This window comes from Glycine max, chromosome 14 (assembly GCF_000004515.6).
Source record: "Glycine max cultivar Williams 82 chromosome 14, Glycine_max_v4.0, whole genome shotgun sequence".
NCBI lineage: Eukaryota > Viridiplantae > Streptophyta > Magnoliopsida > Fabales > Fabaceae > Glycine > Glycine max.
The window spans coordinates 25,489,863-25,509,189 of NC_038250.2; the positions used below are offsets into that span (position 1 = coordinate 25,489,863).

Below are 19,327 nucleotides of genomic sequence, written 5' to 3' on the forward strand. Positions count from 1 at the left end.
CGATGAAGAACGAATGAAGAACGTCGAAGAACGGTTGAAAGCTTTGCGAGATTCCTCACGGAAAACGTTACGGAAACGTTTCGGAAGCGCCTCGGCTTAGATTTTCTTCACGGAAACAATTTTTCCAAGCAAATTCGAAAGAGAGAGAAGTGCCTAAGGGGCTGAACCTCTTCCTTCTTCACTTCCTCCCCTATTTATAGCAAAATAGGGGAGGTGGTTGCCGCCCAGCTCGCCCAGGCGAGCTCAGCTCGCCCAGGCGAGCAGGGTTGCTTCCTCCAGAAGCAACCGCCTTCTGGAGGAATATTCCAGAGGGCCCAAGTGGGCCTGGGTGCTATTTGCACCCCCATTTTTACTAAGTACACCCCCTCTGCTGTTTTTTGGTGATTCTTTTTTCGTAAAGTTACGGAAACTTACGAATTTCGTAACGATACTTGTTTTCTTTCCGTAATGTTACGGAACCTTGCGGATTACATAATCATCCCCTTTTTGACTTACGGAATGTTACGGAACCTCACTTAATTATGCAACGATGCTTCCATTTGATTTCCGGTGTGTCACGGAAACTTACGGATTGTGCATCAATATTTTTTTGGTTTTTCGGCATGTCCTGGAATTTCACAAATTGCCTAATGATGGGTGCCAAGCACCTCACGAGGACCAAAGAATGGTCGCACGTCATCGAGCAGAGGTCCCCAGACGAAATTAGGGTATGACAACACCCATAGGAATGTCTCCTTATCGGGTTGTCTTTGGCAAGGCATGTCATCTTCCTGTAGAGATAGAGCACAAAGCTTATTGGGCTGTAAAGACCTGCAACTTCTCTATTGATCAGGCTGGAGAGGAAAGGAAGTTGCAACTAAGTGAGCTAGATGAGATCCGTTTAGAAGCCTATGAGAATTCCAAATTCTACAAGGAGAAGACCAAGAAGTTCCATGATAGTTTGATAGCTAAGAAGGACTTTGTGGTTGGACAGAAAGTTTTATTGTATAACTTTAGGTTCAGACTCATGAGTGGTAAGTTGAGGTAAAAGTGGATTGGTCCTTTTGTGGTGACTAATGTTTTTCCTTATGGTACAGTTGAGATCAAAAGTGAATCCACAGATAAGAGCTTCAAGGTCAATGGACACTGGCTGAAACCATTCCTCACAAATCCTTCCTTAATGGATGTAGTGGTGAAGGAGATCTCCTTACTTCACCCTACTTCTCTTCCACCATGACTTAGGGAGTTTTCTTTTTCTGTCTCCTTCTTTACATTTATTGCACTTGTCCAAATTTATCGATTGTTTTGATTGTTCTTGATTTTATGATTGTGCTCCATTGAGGATAATGTGTTGTTTAAGTGTGAGGGGGGGGGGGGGGGAGAAATTGTTTAATTTTGTTGGGTTTTCTAGTTTAAATTTATTAGTTTTTTTTTTCTCTAGGTTAATTTTGTTATTAATGTTTTCATTTGTCTCTCTTTGATATCCTTGGATTTTGTTCTTTGTTTCATTTTGCCCAGGAGTGCAAAAGGCTAAGTATGGGGGGTTTTGATGTGCCATGATTGGGTTGCTTGGATGATTTTCATGAATGTCTTGACTTTTCGGATCTCGTTATGTTAGATGTTACCCATTCCTTTCATTCCTTGATGTTCATTGAGAAATATGTGAATGTTTTCGTTTCTCTCTCTTTGATATCCTTGGATTTTGTTCTTTGTTTCATTTTGCCCAGGAGTGCAAAAGGCTAAGTATGGGGGGTTTTGATGTGCCATCATTTTCTTCTATTTTCTAAACCCTTTTTGAACCATTTTAATTACTGATTGGTCTTAATTGTCAATTAATTAGGCAGTTTTATTATTTGGGCTCATTTAGCTAATTTGATGTTTTTAATCTAATTTCAGGAATTAATGAAATATTGGGCTTAATCCGGATTTTGGTTGTGGACTTGAAGAGGGCAAATAAAGCAGCGCTTACCTTAGTTAATTTCTAATTAGGAAATTTCACAATTTTATTTTATGTGGTTCATTGTTTATTTCGTTTTGGGCCAGAGTATTGGAATAGAGCCCAGTGACTTTGAGTGACTCTTTTTAAATAGCAGCATTGGGATTCGTGCAGGGCATTCTGTTAGACTATTATTCAGAGCTTAGAGTTTATGGTTTTCAGGTTTTTCTGTTCTAATGCTACTGTTTCGTTCTTAGCGACCACTGTTTCAGTCTTGGGTGTTTTGCTGTGAATAGTGTTTTGCGGCGGACTTAGCGACCACTTTTGCTTGCGGCAAAACAAAGTAGTAGTAGAAATCATGTAGCGACGGATTTTAGCGACCACCCATGCTGAATTATTTTGGATTTTTTGTTTTAGAAGCTAAGGTTGTTATTTTTGGCTGAATTTTTTTGTGGTAACTTCTTTCAATCCATATTTTGTGGGAAAAATAGCTAGAGCCTTTAGTTTGATCAGATTTGAAAGTTCCAAAAAAGTAGCAAATTTTGTGTTTGTCAAAACTTCAAACGACCATAACTTTTGCTCCGGTTATCAGAATCGCAATTATTATATATGTATTTGGGGTAGAAAAAAATTTCCTACGCCATGGAGGCCTGCTGTAGGCCGGCTGAGGTCTCCATCGTCCAAAAAAAAGTGATTCTGTCAAAAGTTTTTTATTTTTCAAGTTTTATTCACTTATTTTTCTTAACCTACCATTTTTAGCTTCCATAGTTAGACTTTGAATTTTTGCCTGACATTTTTTGTGCTATCTTCTCATCATTTTATAAGGTTGCTCACAAAATTTCAAGTCATTTGGATATCATTTGAGGGTAGTTGTAGTTCAAACCTACACCTTTATTTACATGACAAGGCAACTAGTTGTGCATGCTGAATGTAGTGTATGACTAGCGGCAATCCATCTGACTTACAACCCTTTGATCCTAAGATAGATAGGACATTTCATAGATTAGTTATGCATCATTTTATACCTTTTGATCATCCTGAGCATTCCATTACTGGTGAATCTGTGCATTCTGTTATTGGTGATTTTGATCATCCTGATTTTGAGCATTATTTTTTAGCATTCTGATTCTGAGCATTCTGATTTTGAACATTCTGAGAACATGGCACAACCTCCACCCCGTGAGAGGACTCTAAGGGAAATGGCTGCACCTGATTTCACCTACGAAAGCTTGTGCATCCAATACCCTGATGAGGATGTCCCATATGTTCTTAAAACTGGACTGATTCATTTGCTTCCAAAGTTTCATGGCCTTGCAGGTGAAGACCCGCACAAACATTTGAAGGAATTTCATATTGTCTGCTCCACCATGAAACCCCCAGATGTCCAAGAGGACCACATATTTCTGAAGGCTTTTCCTCATTCTTTAGAGGGAGTGGCAAAGGACTGGCTGTATTACCTTGCTCCAAGGTCCATCACGAGCTGGGATGACCTTAAGAGAGTATTCTTAGAAAAACATTTCCCTGCTTCCAGGACCACAGCCATCAGGAAGGATATCTCAGGTATTAGACAACTCAGTGGAGAGAGCCTGTATGAATACTAGGAGAGATTTAAAAAACTATGTGTCAGTTGCCCTCACCATCAGATTTCAGAGCAGCTGCTTCTCCAATAATTTTATGAAGGACTCAGTAATATGGAGAGAAGTATGATAGATGCTGCCAGTGGTGGAGCCCTTGGAGACATGACTCCTACTGAAGCCAGAAATTTAATTGAGAAGATGGCTTTCAACTCCTAGTAGTTTAGCGCCAGAAATGATGCTATAGTCATTAGAGGAGTGGATGAGGTAGCTACAAACTCAGCTGCATCATCTGAAACTAAGAAGCTTGAAGGCAAACTGGATGCATTGGTTAACTTGGTAACCCAGCTGGCCTTGAACCAGAAATCTGTACCTTTCGCAAGGGTCTGTGGTTTGTGCTCCTCTGCTGACCACCATACAGACCTTTGCCCTTCCATGCAGCAACCTGGAGCAATTGAGCAGCCCGAAGCTTATGCTGCAAACATTTACAATAGACCTCCTCAACCTCAGTAGCAAAATCAACCACAACAGAACAATTATGACCTCTCCAGCAACAGATACAACCCTGGATGGAGGAATCACCCTAATCTCAGATGGTCTAGCCCTCAGCAACAACAACAGTAGCCTGCTCCTTCCTTCCAAAATGTTGCTGGCCCAAGCAGACCATACATTCCTCCACCAATCCAACAACAGCAACAGCCCCAGAAACAGCCAACAGTTGAGGCCCCTCCACAACCTTCCCTCGAAGAACTTGTGAGGCAAATGACTATGCAGAACATGCAGTTTCAACAAGAGACCAGAGCTTCCATTCAGAGCTTGACTAATCAGATGGGACAATTAGCTACACAATTGAATCAACAACAGTCCCAGAATTCTGACAAGCTACCTTCTCAAGCTGTCCAAAATCCCAAAAATGTCAGTGCCATTTCATTGAGGTCGGGAAAGCAGTGTCAAGGACCTCAACCCGTAGCACCTTCCTCATCTGCAAATGAACCTGCCACTGGAAAATGAACCTTCCTCAAGGACCTACAAAAATTTACCTAACAATTTCTGTGCAGGTGAATCTTCTTCCACTGGTAATTCTGATTTGCAGAAGTAGCACATCCCCCATCTTCCATTCCCTCCAAGAGCAGTTTCCAACAAAAAAATGGAAGAGGCAGAGAAAGAGTTGTGCACTAATAAGCAGAAGTTGTGCACTAATAAGCGGAAGCTTAAAGGAAGTGAATGAATTAGCATGGGCAGAAATGTCTCCGCATTGATTGGTAAATCTGTTCCCCAAATTCCTGAAAAATGTAAAGATCCAGGTACATTCAGCATACCTTGTATTATAGGGAATAGTAAGTTTGACAATGCCATGCTAGATTTAGGAGCTTCTGTTAGTGTTATGCCTCTGTCTATTTTTAATTCTCTATGTCTAGGTCCCTTGCAGTCAACTGATGTGGTAATTCATTTAGCTAATAGAAGTGTTGCCTACCCTGTTGGTTTCATAGAAGATGTCTTAGTTAGAGTTGGTGAACTAATTTTCCCTGTTGATTTTTATATTTTTAATATGGAAGATGGATTTTCTCAAGGATCAGTTCCCGTCATTCTAGGCAGACCCTTTATGAAAATGGCTAGAACTAAGATAGATGTTTATGCAGGCACACTATCCATGGAGTTTGGTGATATAACTGTTCATTTTAATATTATGGATGTTATGAAATACCCATCTGAAGATCTTTCTATATTTCGTGCTGAAATAATTGACCTGTTGTTGATGAATACATGACTGATCTTTACTCTAATTTGCATGCCTCTCACTCTTCATGCATTGAGTCTAAAATTGTACTTGATCATATGTCTGAATTTGATGCTGAAAGTGATATTGATTGCATGTCTGGTGGTGGTGTTTTACCTCTCGAGATTGATTTTATAGAGTCAGATAGGACTAACCATGTTTCAGGAAGTACACATACCTCTAACTTTCTTTATGAGGTACAGGCTGAGAAACCATCTCCTTCTACCACTATCCAGCTGACCACACCAGAATTGAAGCCTCTGCCATCAAATTTAAAATACGCTTACTTGGATGATAGCAAAAGTTTTCCAATGATTATATCTGCCTCCCTTGCTGATGAGCAAGAGGAGAAGCTGTTGTCTGTTCTCAAGAAGCATAAGAAGGCTATAGGCTGGACCCTGGCGGACATTCCTGGTATTAGCCCATCCACATGTATGCATCGAATAAATTTAGAGGATGGAGCTAAACCAGCAAGACAGCCACAGAGAAGACTCAACCCGGTGATTCTTGATGTAGTGAAGAAGGAGATAACCAAGCTTTTGCAAGCTGGAATCATTTATCCTATCTCCGACAGCCAATGGGTGAGTCCCGTCCAGGTAGTCCCGAAGAAGACCGGCCTCACAGTGATCAAAAATAAGAAGGAGGAGTTGATTCCTACTCGGGTGCAGAATAGTTGGAGAGTCTGTATTGACTATAGGAGGCTGAACCAGGTTACCAAAAAGGCCCATTTTCCCCTGCCATTCATTGACTAGATGCTTGAACACCTGGCAGGTAAATCTCACTATTGTTTCCTTGATGGTTTTTCTGGTTATATGCAAATTACTATTGCTCCTGAGGATCAGGAAAAGACCACATTCACCTGCCCCTTCGGCACTTTTGCCTATAGGAGGATGCCTTTCGGCCTGTGCAATGCCCCTGGTACCTTCCAACGGTGCATGATTAGTATTTTCAGTGTTTTCTTAGAAAATTGCATAGAGGTGTTTATGGATGATTTCACTGTGTATGGATCCTCTTTTGATGGTTGTTTGGATAGTTTGGAAAAAATTTTGAATAGATGCATTGAAACTAACCTTGTTCTAAATTTTGAAAAATGTCATTTTATGGTTGAGCAAGGTATAGTTTTAGGCCACATTATTTCCAATAAGGGTATTGAAGTAGATCCTGCAAAAATTTATGTTATTTCACAATTTCCTTACCCCTCTTTTGTGTGAGAAGTGCGATCTTTTCTTGGTCATGCAGGATTCTATAGGCGCTTTATAAGGGATTTTAGCAAAGTAGCCCTTCCACTGTCCAACTTGTTGCAAAAGGAGGTGGAGTTTGACTTTAATGACAGATGCAAAGAGGCTTTCAATTGCCTCAAAAGAGCGCTGACTACCACCCCCATCATCCAGGCACCCGATTGGACAGCCCCTTTGAGCTTATGTATGATGCATCAAATTATGCATTGGGGGCTGTCCTTGCTCAAAAAATTGATAAATTGCCCAGGGTGATATACTATGCTTCTAGGACTTTAGATGCTGCCCAAGCGAATTATACTACTACTGAGAAGGAGCTTCTAGACATAGTTTTTGCTCTTGAAAAATTTCGATCTTATTTTCTTGGTACCCGCATTATTGTTTATACTGACCATGCAGCTCTAAAGTACTTGTTGAAGAAGGCTGATTCTAAGCCTAGGTTGATCCGATGGATGCTCTGGCTCCAAGAGTTTGACTTGGAGATCCGTGATAGGAGCGGAGCACAAAATTTAGTTGCTGATCATTTGAGTCGGATCGAACGTGTAACGGATGCGGATTCACCCATTCGGGATGATTTCCCAGATGATCATTTGTATATACTGTATAGTATTTCTGACTCTCTTTCTACTCCCTGGTTTGCTAACATTGTCAATTATTTGGTTGCTTCTGTTTTTCCTCCCTTAGCATTTAAGGCCCAAAAAGATAAAATTAAAAGTGATGCTAAGCATTTTATTTGGGATGACCCCTACTTGTGGAAATTGTGCAGTGATCAGGTAATTAGACGGTGCATTCCAGATCATGAGACTGACTCAGTCCTGCAGTTCTGTCATTCTTCCGCACTGGGAGGTCATCTGGGTGTTCAAAGGACAGCTCGCAAAGTGCTTGATTGTGGCTTTTATTGGCCCACCATCTTTAAAGATGCGTGGAAGATCTGCAGCACTTGTGAGCAGTGTCAGAGAGCAGGAAATACACTTACATGGCGACAACAAATGCCTCAGCAACCTATGCTATTCTGTGAGGTGTTTGATGTCTGGGGTATAGATTTCATGGGCCCTTTTCCTGTCTCTTTTGGTTATGTTTACATTCTCCTTGTAGTTGACTATGTTTCAAAATGGGTGGAAGCCAAACCTACTAGAACTAATGATGCTAAGGTTGTTGCAGATTTTTTCAGATCTGATCTGTTTTGCAGGTTTGGAGTACCTAAAGCAATTGTTAGTGATCAAGGAACCCATTTTTGCAACAGAACAATGCATGCCTTGCTTAAAAAGTACGGGGTGGTACACAGGGTATCCACACCATACCACTCCCAGACAAATGGACAGGCAGAAATTTCTAACAGGGAGATCAAGAGAATTTTAGAGAAGATTGTGCAGCCAAGCAGGAAAGATTGGAGTACCAGGCTTGATGATGCTCTTTGGGCACATCGGACTGCCTACAAGGCACTCATAGGAATGTCTCCTTATCAGGTTGTCTTTGGAAAGGCATGTCATCTTCCAGTGGAAATTGAGCACAAAGCATACTGGGCAGTGAAGACTTGCAACTTCTCTATGGATCAAGCTGGTGAGGAAAGAAAGTTGCAACTGAATGAGTTAGATGAAATCCTCCTAGAAGCCTACGAGAATGCCAAGTTCTACAAAGAAAAGACCAAGAAGTTCCATGATAGCATGATAGTTAAGAAGGACTTCATGGTTGGGCAAAAAGTGTTATTGTATAATTCTAGGCTTGGACTCATGAGTGGTAAGTTGAGGTCTAAGTGGATTGGTCCTTTTGTTGTTACTAATGTTTTTCCTTATGGTACAGTTGAGATCAAAAGCGACTCCACAAACAAGAGCTTCAAGGTCAACGGACATCGACTTAAGCCATTCCTCACGAACCCTTCTTTAGTGGGCGTAGCGGTGGAAGAGACTTCCTTACTCCACCCTACTCTTCCTCCACCATGACTTAGGGAGTTCTTCTCTTCCTATCTCCTTCTTTGCTTTTATTACACTTGTTCGATTCTATTTGATGATTTAATTGTTTTTAATCTCTTAATTGTGCTACATTGAGGACAATGTGTTGTTTAAGTATGGGGGGGAGTGTTCTTTGGTTTTTGTTAGTTTTGTTGGTTTTGTTAATTTGTTAATGTTGTTAGTTCCGTCGGATTTTTAGTTTAATATTTTGGGTCAATTCTGTGCGCATGTACGACTTTGCATGTTTTTCTTTTAATTATAGGATATGTTCAAGAAATGGATAATTGTTTTGAAAATAAAAGTTTTTGACATTTTGTGACTTGAAATCTTTGATTCTCCTCTACATGTCATGATAGTTTTGAAAGCTCAATTTGAAAGTGATGAGTTTACCTTTGTGAGAATTTGAGCCATCCATCATCATAATCATTTGGTGTGTTTTGCCCCATTGATTGCTTGCACAATAGCCTTGGATTGATTCTTGTTGATGCTTCCTAATTCACATGCATATTTGGAAATGATTGAGGCAATTTTGTTCTTATAAGCTTCTAGCCAAATGGACTTACCTTGACTTAATTCCTTTGATAGCCCTTTTGAGCCTTGTTTCCCTTTCCTTTTTTTGAAGCTCACTACAAGCCTTAAGTGAAAAACCATGATATCACCATATCCTTAAGGAATTTTGGAGCTTTGGAATTGTTTTGGGAATAAGTGTGGGGGTTTTTGTTTCATTGGATAACATGTTTTGTTGGTCATGCTTCATGATATATTTTGAGCCATACTTGATGTAAATTGCATATTGGTTAAATGTTGGACATGCTGAATATGATGTTGTTTCTCAAAGGCTACAGAGTAAAAAAAATATTAAAAAAAATCGAAAAAGAAAAAGAAAAGCAGTAAAGTTGAGTGAATAAGATCATAAATGACAAAAGAATGATGAGACTCTTGGTTCTACTCTTTATGTTTAAATTTTATCTTTACTTCTTTTTATTTTCTTATGTTTTCTTAATATGCACTTATTCCCCATTGCTCCTCTATTCCTTTGGGATTCAGCCACTTATTCCATATTTTTCCATACCTTGTCCTTGGCCCCATTACAACCGTAAAAGACCTTTTGATCCTCATGTGTTTGTGTTTATGGGTTGATTTTCAATTTTAGAATCTTGCCAAGTTTATGTGGTGTTTGTTTTCATGGGTGCTTTGAGGGTAAATAGTAGCCTAAACACTTGAGAGATAGAGTGTATATCTTGTGAGGCTTTATCACTTTTCATTCTTGAGTTGATTAACTACTTTGCTATGATTGGGTTGCTTGGATGATTTTCATGAATGTCTTGACTTTTCGGATCTCCTTATGTTAGATGTTACCCATTCCTTTCATTCCTTGATGTTCATTGAGAAATATGTGAATGTTTTCGTTTGTCTCTCTTTGATATCCTTGGATTTTGTTCATTGTTTCATTTTGCCCAGGAGTGCAAAAGGCTAAGTATGGGGGGTTTTGATGTGCCATCATTTTCTTCTATTTTCTAAACCCTTTTTGCACCATTTTAATTACTGATTGGTCTTAATTGTCAATTAATTAGGCAGTTTTATTATTTGGGCTCATTTAGCTAATTTGATGTTTTTAATCTAATTTCAAGAATTAATGAAACATTGGGCTTAATCCGGATTTTGGTTGTGGACTTGAAGAGGGCAAATAAAGCAGCGCTTACCTTAGTTAATTTCTAATTAGGAAATTTCGCAATTTTATTTTATGTGGTTCAGTGTTTATTTCGTTTTGGGCCAGAGTATTGTAATAGGGCCCAATGACTTTGAGTGACTCTTTTTAAATAGCAGCCTTGGGATTCGTGCAGGGCATTCGGTTAGACTATTATTCAGAGCTTAGGGTTTATGGTTTTCAGGTTTTTCTGTTCTAATGCTATTGTTTCGTTCTTAATGCAATTTTTCATTTTCTGCTTCTAATTACAATTTCGTTCTTGCTTCTTCTTCTGCCTTCATTTACGTTTCTGCTTCATTTACGTTTCTGCTTCTGCTTCATTTATATTTCTGCTTTTAAGTTCATTTACGTTTTCTGTTTGAATCTATGGAAGGGCTAACTGGTGTATGTGGTGCCTAATCACGTATTGACAACCCTAAGTTGATTTTCGCTTAGTAAATTGAAATAGGGTTGGATTAAGTGGTTAACTGTTAGGGATGAATTCTCCATAACCCAGGATAAGAGAATGGCTTCTGAATCAGAGGAAACAACCCGTTTTTAAATATTAGTTTCATATTCCAATTTACTTGTTTTGTCCTTTAAATCACAAATCAAACAACCCCCCCCCCCCAATCGTTATTGTTACTGCAAGTATATTATGAACATTTGGTTTATCATTGCTCATTGGGAAACGACCTAGGATCACTTCCTAGTACTGCATTTCCATGTTTATTTGATTCGGGTATGGCCTCGATCATTTTGGTTTTATGTTTTGTGTACAACATTACATGTTCCTCTTTGAATTTTGGGTTATGTACAGGTAATGGGTAATTGTTTTTGAAATAGGAGTTTCTTGGCATTTTGTGAATTGAAACCCTTGTTTTTCTCTACATGTCAAGTTAGTTTTGAAAGTTCGAATTGAAAGTGATAGATTTACCCTTGGTGAGAATTTGAGCCATCATCATCTATTTTATTCAGTGTGTTTTGCCCCATTGATTGCTTGCACAATAGCCTTGGCTTGACTCTTGTTGATACTTCTTGCTTCACATGCATGTTGGGAGATGATTTAGGCATTTTGTTCTTATAATCCTCTAGCCAAATGAGCCTACCTTGAATTAATTCCTTTGATAGCCCCTTTGAGCCTATGTTCCCCTTTCTTTGTTTTGAAGCTCATTACAAACCTTAAGTGAAAAACCATGATGTCACCCTACCCTTAAGGAATTTTGGAGCTTTGGAATTGTTTTGGGAATAAGTGTGAGGGGGGGGTATGTTTCATTGGATGATATGTTTTTGTTGGCCATGCTTGGTGATGTATTTTGGCCATGCTTGATGTATATACATATATTGCCTAATTGTTGCTTTATTTTTCAAATGCTTTCAATTGCTACTGCTCACATTCAAAACCTAGGAGCTCAAATTTTAGGATTTGATAACATTAGGAACTTGTATGCTTTAGATGAACATTTCTCTCCCATTTGTGAGAGTTGTGGGAAAAAGGCCCAAAATGGATTCTATTTGGCTGATAGGTATTTGTTCAAAGAGGGAAAGCTTTGCATACCCCAAGGATCCATCAGGAAATTACTTGTGAAAGAGAGCCATGAGGGTGGGCTCATGGGCCACTTTGGGATAGACAAGACCCTTGTCTTACTCAAAGAAAATTTTTATTTGCCCCATATGAAGAAAGATGTCCATAAGCATTTCACTAGGGGTGTGGCTTGTTTACAAGCCAAGTCTAGGCTGATGCCTCATGGGCTATACACACCCTTACCTATCCCATCTGCGCCTTGGGTAGACATTAGTATGGACTTTGTCATTGGGCTTCCTAGAACCCAAAGAGGTGTAGGTTCTATCTTTGTGGTGGTGGATAGGTTTAGCAAGATGGCATACTTTATACCATGCCACAAGGTGAATGATGCTTCCCACATCTCAAAACTCTTTTTAAGAGAAGTTGTGAGACTTCATGGTTTGCCTAGGACCATTGTGTCAAATAGAGATGCTAAGTTCCTTAGCCACTTCTGGAAAATATTATGGGCTAAGCTAGGAACTAAGCTTCTTTTCTCTACCACTTGTCATTCACAAACTGATCGGTAAACAGAGGTAGCGAATAGGTCTTTATCCGTTCATTTAAGGGTTCTCCTGAAAGGCAACCATAAGTCTTGGGATGAGTATCTTCCTCGTGTAGAATTTTCCTAAAATAGGGGGATTCGTAGAACCATCAAGCAATCCCCTTTTGAGGTTGTCTATTGGTTCAATCCCCTAACACCCTTAGACCTCATTCCCCTCCCACTTGACACTTCTTTTATACATAAAGAAGGGGAATCTAGGTCAGAGTTTATAAAGAAGTTGCATGAAAGGGTTAAGAACCAAATAGAGAACCAAACAAAGGTGTATTCAACTAAAGGCAATAGAGGAAGAAAGAAGCTAGTTCTTAATGAGGGGGACTGGGTTTGGCTCCATCTAAGGAAGGATAGCTTCCCTACTAAAAGGAAATCCATGCTTAGCCCTAGAGGGGATGGACCTTTTTAGGTCTTGGAGAGGATCAATAACAATGCCTATAGGTTGGACCTCCCAGAAGAGTATGGAGTCAGCACCACTTTTAATATTTCTGATTTAATTCCTTTTGTAGGTGGAGTTGATATTGAAGAGGAGGAACCAACAGATTTGAGGTAAAATCCTCTTCAAGGGGGAGGGGATGATGCAATCCTCCATATGAAGGGACCAGTTACCAGAGTCATGAGCAAGAGGCTACAAGAGGATTGGGCTAGGGCTGCTTAAGAAGACTCTAGGGATCTCATGAACCTCAAGGTATATTTTTGAGCCCATGGGCCATGGTTGGGTCCACTTATCTTTGTACATATTAGACTAGGATTTCATTATTTTTGGTCTTTGTATTTAGGGCTCCATAATGTAAGTAGGATACTTTAGAAATTTAGGATTTTTCAGTCCTTGTATTTTAGGGCACCTAGACTAGTTTTGTATTATGGGTAATTTTGTGATTTCACTTGCATTAAGTGAATATTTTATGTGTGTGTTGGGAAATAAATTTAATTGAATTGGAAGAAGCCCAATCCAATTAAATTTTAGCGGGGGAGGTGAGCATTTGCTTGCTACACCTCATTGCCACATCATATAGTCACACTTTGTGCATGTCCTTCACGCTTTACAAGCCTCATGACACCAAGCACACTTAGCAGAGAATCTTGGACTTGATCTTGGATTAGTGGGATGAACCATAACTGAAATTCACTAATCATAATTAGTGAAATTTTGGCTCCAAAATTTGCCTCTACAAATTCAATTTCAAATTCAAGTGAAATTTGAATAAAAATTCAAATTTCCCTCCAATTTTGTGTGACCCTTAGGCTATAAATAAAAGCCATGTGTGTTCATTTTTTTCAAATTTGATCATTTGAAAATTAAAATTCAAAGTATAGACCTCTTTTGAGGCATAAAATTTTATGCTCCTTCTCTCCCTCTCCCTCCACTTATCTTCTCTTACCTTCAAGCTCTTATCCATGGCTTCCTATAGTGGTGAGCTTTTTCTAGACACATCTTCTCATTGAAGTGGTGTCTCCAATCATCTTTCTCCTTCTCCATTCCACTGCCATCAAACTTCATGATGCAAAGGAATCCATTGATGAAGAAGATCCAAGGCCTATAAGCTCTACATGGAGCTGCACCACTTAGTGAAAGAGTTTTCTAAACCCATTTGTTGTATCAAATTTTTCATTATAATAATATACACATTGTGTGACTCTCTTCTTTTTCTTCTTTGATAATCTACTTCCTTATTTGAACTTATTTTCTCCATCTAAATCACAACAAACTAGTATCTAGACCTTTGGTTCAGATCATTCGGCATTTATTTGGTTTTGGGTCTAAAACATCAATCATCAACTATTTTATTTATGTTTGTGCTGAGTCTTCAAGATTTTTTCAAGAAGATGGTCAACATAATCAAGATTTACAAATTCACAAGGAAGAATAGCTTCAACCTCTAGCGCATCAAGATGTGTGCCTTATTGAAAGAATAAAAGATATGGGCGCCTCTCTGGCCAACTAACGAAGATGGATAAATTTGTTCTTAAGCAACAAGAAGAGAAAGCTCATTCACTAATTCTTTTATCTTTATATGATGAAGTTCTTTATGAAGTTTCTGAAGAAAAAATTTCTTTTTCGTTATAGCTCAAGCTAGAAAAACTCTTCATGACGAAATCAATTTGTAAAAAGTTGCAGCTGAAACTTTTTACAAATTGATTTGGCCTCCACATGAAGGAAGTTACACTTCTAAAAGATCACCTGAACAGGTTAAACTTTGTCTTGTTGGAACTCTATGACATCGATGTCAAATTAGAATATGAAGATCTTGCAATGATTATGTTAGCTTCTCTCCTTCCTTCATATGAGAAATTTTTTATTTCTCTAAGTGTTGGAAAGAATTGTATCACACTAGAAGAAGTCAAATCTAGTCTCTATTCTAGAGATTTTTTACTTAAAGAGTCTAGAAATGGTGATGAAGCCTCTACCTCTACATTATCAGTGACCAATTATGTAGAAAGACAAAAAAAGAAGAAATTAAAAGGATTCAAGAAGGACAAAGTTGATCCAAAGAATATCTGAAATTATTAGAAGGAACATGGTCATTGGAAGAAAGATTGTCCCAAGAAAGTCAAGAAAGATTTTGTTGCAATCATTGTTCAAAGTGATTCCTGTAGAAGCAAGCTCATGATGATGAATCAAGTTGATTCAAGTAGTTTTGATGATAACAAAGATGATGACAAAAAGCCCAAGAAAGTGTTTTCAAGAGCAAGTCAACAAGAATCAAGATAAGTTTGATTTCAAGATTCAAGAAAAGATGAATTCAAGATTCAAGAAAAGAAATCAAGAAGACTTCACAAGGGAAGTATTGAAAATATTTTTCAAAAAACAAACATAGCACAGTTTTGTTTTTCAAAAGAGTTTTTCTCAAAATTTTCTAAGTTACCAGAGTTTTTACTCTCTGGTAATCGATTACCAGTTTCCTGTAATCGATTACCAGTAGCAAAGTTTGATTTCAAAAGCTTTTAACTGAATTTGCAATGTTCCAATTGATTTCAAAATGGTGTAATCGATTACAAGATGTTGGTAATCGATTACCAATGTATTTGAACGTTGAAATTCAAATTCAATTGTGAAGAGTCACATCCTTTCATAAAAGCTTTGTGTAATTGATTACAAGGATTTCGTAATCGATTACCAGTGACAAGTTTTGAACAAAAATCAAAAGATGTAACTCTTCCAATGGTTTTCAGGTTTTTCTAAAGGTTATAACTCTTCCAGTGGTTTCCATTGACCAGACATGAAGAGTCTATAAAAGCAAGACCTTAATTTGCATTTTGATATCTGATTACAATCTTAGACAACCTTTACAAACAACTTTTCCACATATTCTTTTACAACCTTTGAATCTCTTTGAACATCTTCTTGAACTTCTTCTTCTTCCTTCTTTGCAAAAAGCTTTCTAAAGTTTTCTGGTTTTCCAAACCTTGAAAACAAAAGTGTGCTATTCATCTTTTTCATTCTCTTCTCCCTTTGCCAAAAAGAATTCGCCAAGGACTAACCGCCTGAATTATTTTTGTGTCTCTCTTCTCCCTTTTCCAAAAGAACGAAGGACTAACCGCCTGAATTCTTTTGTGTCTCCCTTCTCCCTTGTCAAAGAATTCAAAACGACACAGTCTGAGAATTCTTTTGATTCTTCCCTTTCCCTTATACAAAAGATTTCAAAGGACTAACCACCTGAGATATCTTTTGTATCCCCTTCACAAAGTTTCAAAGAACTAACCGCCTAAGAACTTTGTCTTAACACATTGGAGGGTACATCCTTTGTGGTACAAGTAGAGGGTACATCTACTTGGGTTGTTGTGACTGAGAACAAAAGAGGGTACATCTCTTGTGGATCAGTTCAAGTGGAGGGTACATCCACTTGGTTGTTCAAAGAGAACAAGGGAGGGTACATCCCTTGTGGATCTTTGCTTGTAAAGGATTTTACAAGGTTGAAAAGAAATCTCAAGGACCGCAAGTCACTTAGGGACTGGATGTAGGCACGGGTTGTTGCCGAACCAATATAAATTCTTATGTTTGTCTTCTTCTTCCCTACACTCTTTAATTTCTGTTGTGCACTTTAATTATCGCTTTTACTTTTGGTGAAGTTTCTATTTATGTTCTTTACTTTCTTAACATTATAGTAAAACCTAAGAAGGATAGATTTTTAATTAGTAAAGGTTAATTAATAATTAATTCAACCCCCCCTTCTTAATTATTCTGAGGCCACTTGATCCAACAATTCCTCATCAAAAAACTAATTTGGTACTCTCGATTGTTGATCAACAACAACAGTATTTTGGATAATGGATGACTCAGGTTGTTCATATCATATGTGTCCACACAAAAGCTAGTTCAAGACCTATGAGAATAATTTAGTGGTATTGCTCTAATGGATACAATGCCGCTTGCAAGGTAGTTGGCATAGGTTCTTACAAATCAAAATGCATGATGGAATTGTTATAACTTTAACCAATGTTTTCATGTTCTATAGCTTAAGAAGAATGTAATCTCGATGGGAGCCATGGACTCCAAAGGTTTTACCTACTGTGTGAAAGGTGGAGTGGTGCAAATCAAATGGAAATGAAAGTATGTTGTAATACAAGGAACCAAGCAAAGAAATATATATATCCTTCAAGGTTCCTAATGGAAGCTTGCTTGTGGAGCTTCTATGAAGGCTGGATCTTTGAGCTTCAATGAGGTCTTTCAATGGTGATTTTCCACCATGGAGATGCAGCAGAAGACAAAGGAGAAGAGGTGAGAGGAGGCGCCATACACCAGGGAATAAGCCATGGAAGAAGGAGTTTCACCATCAAGAATGTTCCTTGGATAAGAAGCTTGGAGAGAATGATTCAATGGAGGAAAAGAAAGAGAGAAAGAGAGACGGGGGAGCACAAAATTGAAGGAGTAAAAGAAGGAGATAAGTTGAACTTTGAGTTATGCCTCATAAGACTCTCATTCATCAAAGTTACAACAAGTGTTACACATACTTCTATTTATAGCCTAGGTAGCTTCCTTGATAAGCTTCCTTGAAAAACTTCCTTGAGAAGCTTATTTGAGTAGCTTCCTTGAGAAGCTAGAGCTTAGCTAAACACCCCTCTAATAACTAAGCTCACCTCTTTGAGAAGCTTCCTTGAGAAACTTCCTTGAGAAGCTTCCTTGAGAAGATTCCTAGAGAAGCTAGAGCTTAGCTACACACACCCCTCTAATAGCTAAGCTCACCTCCTTGAGATGAGAAGCTAGAGGTTATCTATACACTCCCTATAATAGTTAAGTTCACTCCCATGCCAAAATACATGAAAATACAAAAACATCCCTACTACAAATACTACTCAAAATGCCTTGAAATACAAGGCTAAAACCCTATACAAATAGAATGGCCAAAATACAAGGCCAAAAAGAAGGAAAAACCTATTCTGATATTTACAAAAATAAACTGGACCCAACCGTAGCCCATGGGCTCAAAAATTTACCATGAGGTTCATGAGAACACTAAGGCCTTCTTTAGTAGCTCTAGCTCAATCCTCTTAGATCCTCTTGCTCATGGCTCTGGTAACTGGTCCCTTCCTAGGGAGGATTGCATCAATTCCATTGTGACAGGCTCAATCTTAACTGTTTCACAAGCGAGAAGTCATGTGTCTAATGATAATTCTCTGTGGCACATGTGTCTTAGTCAAATGAGTGAAATGGTAATGGAAATTCGAAGTATGCAAAGGCTACTTGGAAACCACAAGATGGATCCTCTTCAGTTTTATGAGCATTGTATCTATGGGAAGCAACATAGGATGAAACTTTCAAAGGTAGTGCGTACCAGAAAGGTCGCTTGGACTGCGTCCATTCTGATTAATGATTTAGCATTTGTATTTAAGTATTTTTCTACTCTTCTTATCTCAATTGACATCTCTTTGACCCTTATTTTCTCACCTAAACACAGCTTTGATTTAAGCAAATGATTGAGCTTAATTGATAATTGCGGCTTATTTTCAGATTTTTTGTGCTTACCTGACCTATCTGTCTTTTGAAGGGCCTATACAAAACTACAGAACTTCAAATGGAGCTTTGTGTAGTCCTTGGAAAGCTAAGAAAAAGAACTTAAATTTTGTCACAAATAAGCTTGAGCCATTTCTTCCATTTAGAGGGTTGAATTTGGATTGGAAGTCAGAACCTTAGCACTTAAATAATTGGGTTGTGTCATACCCTAATTTCGTCCGGGGACCTTTGCTTGATGACATGCGACTTTTATTTGGTCCTTGTAAGGTGCTTGGCACCCATCATTAGGCAATTTGTGAAATTCCGGGACATGCCGAAAAACAAAAGAAAATATTGATGCACAATCCGTAAGGTTCCGTGACACACCGGAAATCAAATGGAAGCATTGTTGCACAACTAGTGAGGTTCCGTAACATTCCGTAAGTCAAAAAAGGGATGATTATGTAATCCACAAGGTTCCGTAACATTATAGAAAGAAAACAAGTATCATTACGAAATTCGTAAGTTTCCGTAACTTTACGAAAAAAGAATCACCAAAAAAAAGGCAGGGGGTGTACTTAGTAAAAATGGGGGTGCAAATAACAACCAGGCCCACTTGGGCCCTCCAGAATATTCCTCCAGAAGGCTGTTGCTTCTGGAGGAAGCAACCCTGCTCGCCTGGGCGAGCTAGGCAGCAAGCATCTCCCCTATTTTGCTATAAATAGGGGAGGAAGTGAGAAGGAAAAGGGTTCAGCCCCTTAGGTACTTCTCTCTCTTTCGAATTTGCTTGGAAAAATTGTTTCCGTGAAGAAAATCTAAGCCGAGGCGCTTCCGAAACGTTTCCGTAACGTTTTCCGTGAAGAATTTCGCAAAGGTTTCGACCGTTCTTCGACGTTCTTCATTCGTTCTTCATCGTTCTTCGATCTTCAACGGGTAAGTACCTCGAACCAAGCTTTTCGATTCATTCTATGTACCTGTGGTGGTCCACATTGTGTTTCGTGTATTTTTATTCTTGTTTCATTTACTTTTTATACCCCCTCTTGATGTGCTTAAGCCATTTTACTTAAGTCATTTCTCGCTTAACCTAAAAATAAAATAAATTTCCACCGATCGTTTGAATTGTATTATCCGTTAACTTCAG

General features: G+C 38.6%; 1 non-coding gene across 1 annotated transcript; it reads right to left on the reverse strand.

Moving 5' to 3' along the window:
* Window positions 1–3,453: 3,453 nt before the first annotated feature.
* On the reverse strand, window positions 3,454–3,560 carry LOC112999488 (small nucleolar RNA R71). Its single transcript, XR_003264674.1, has one exon. It is a non-coding gene; the product is annotated as a small nucleolar RNA R71 (small nucleolar RNA).
* Between the last annotated feature and the right edge of the window lie 15,767 nt (window positions 3,561–19,327).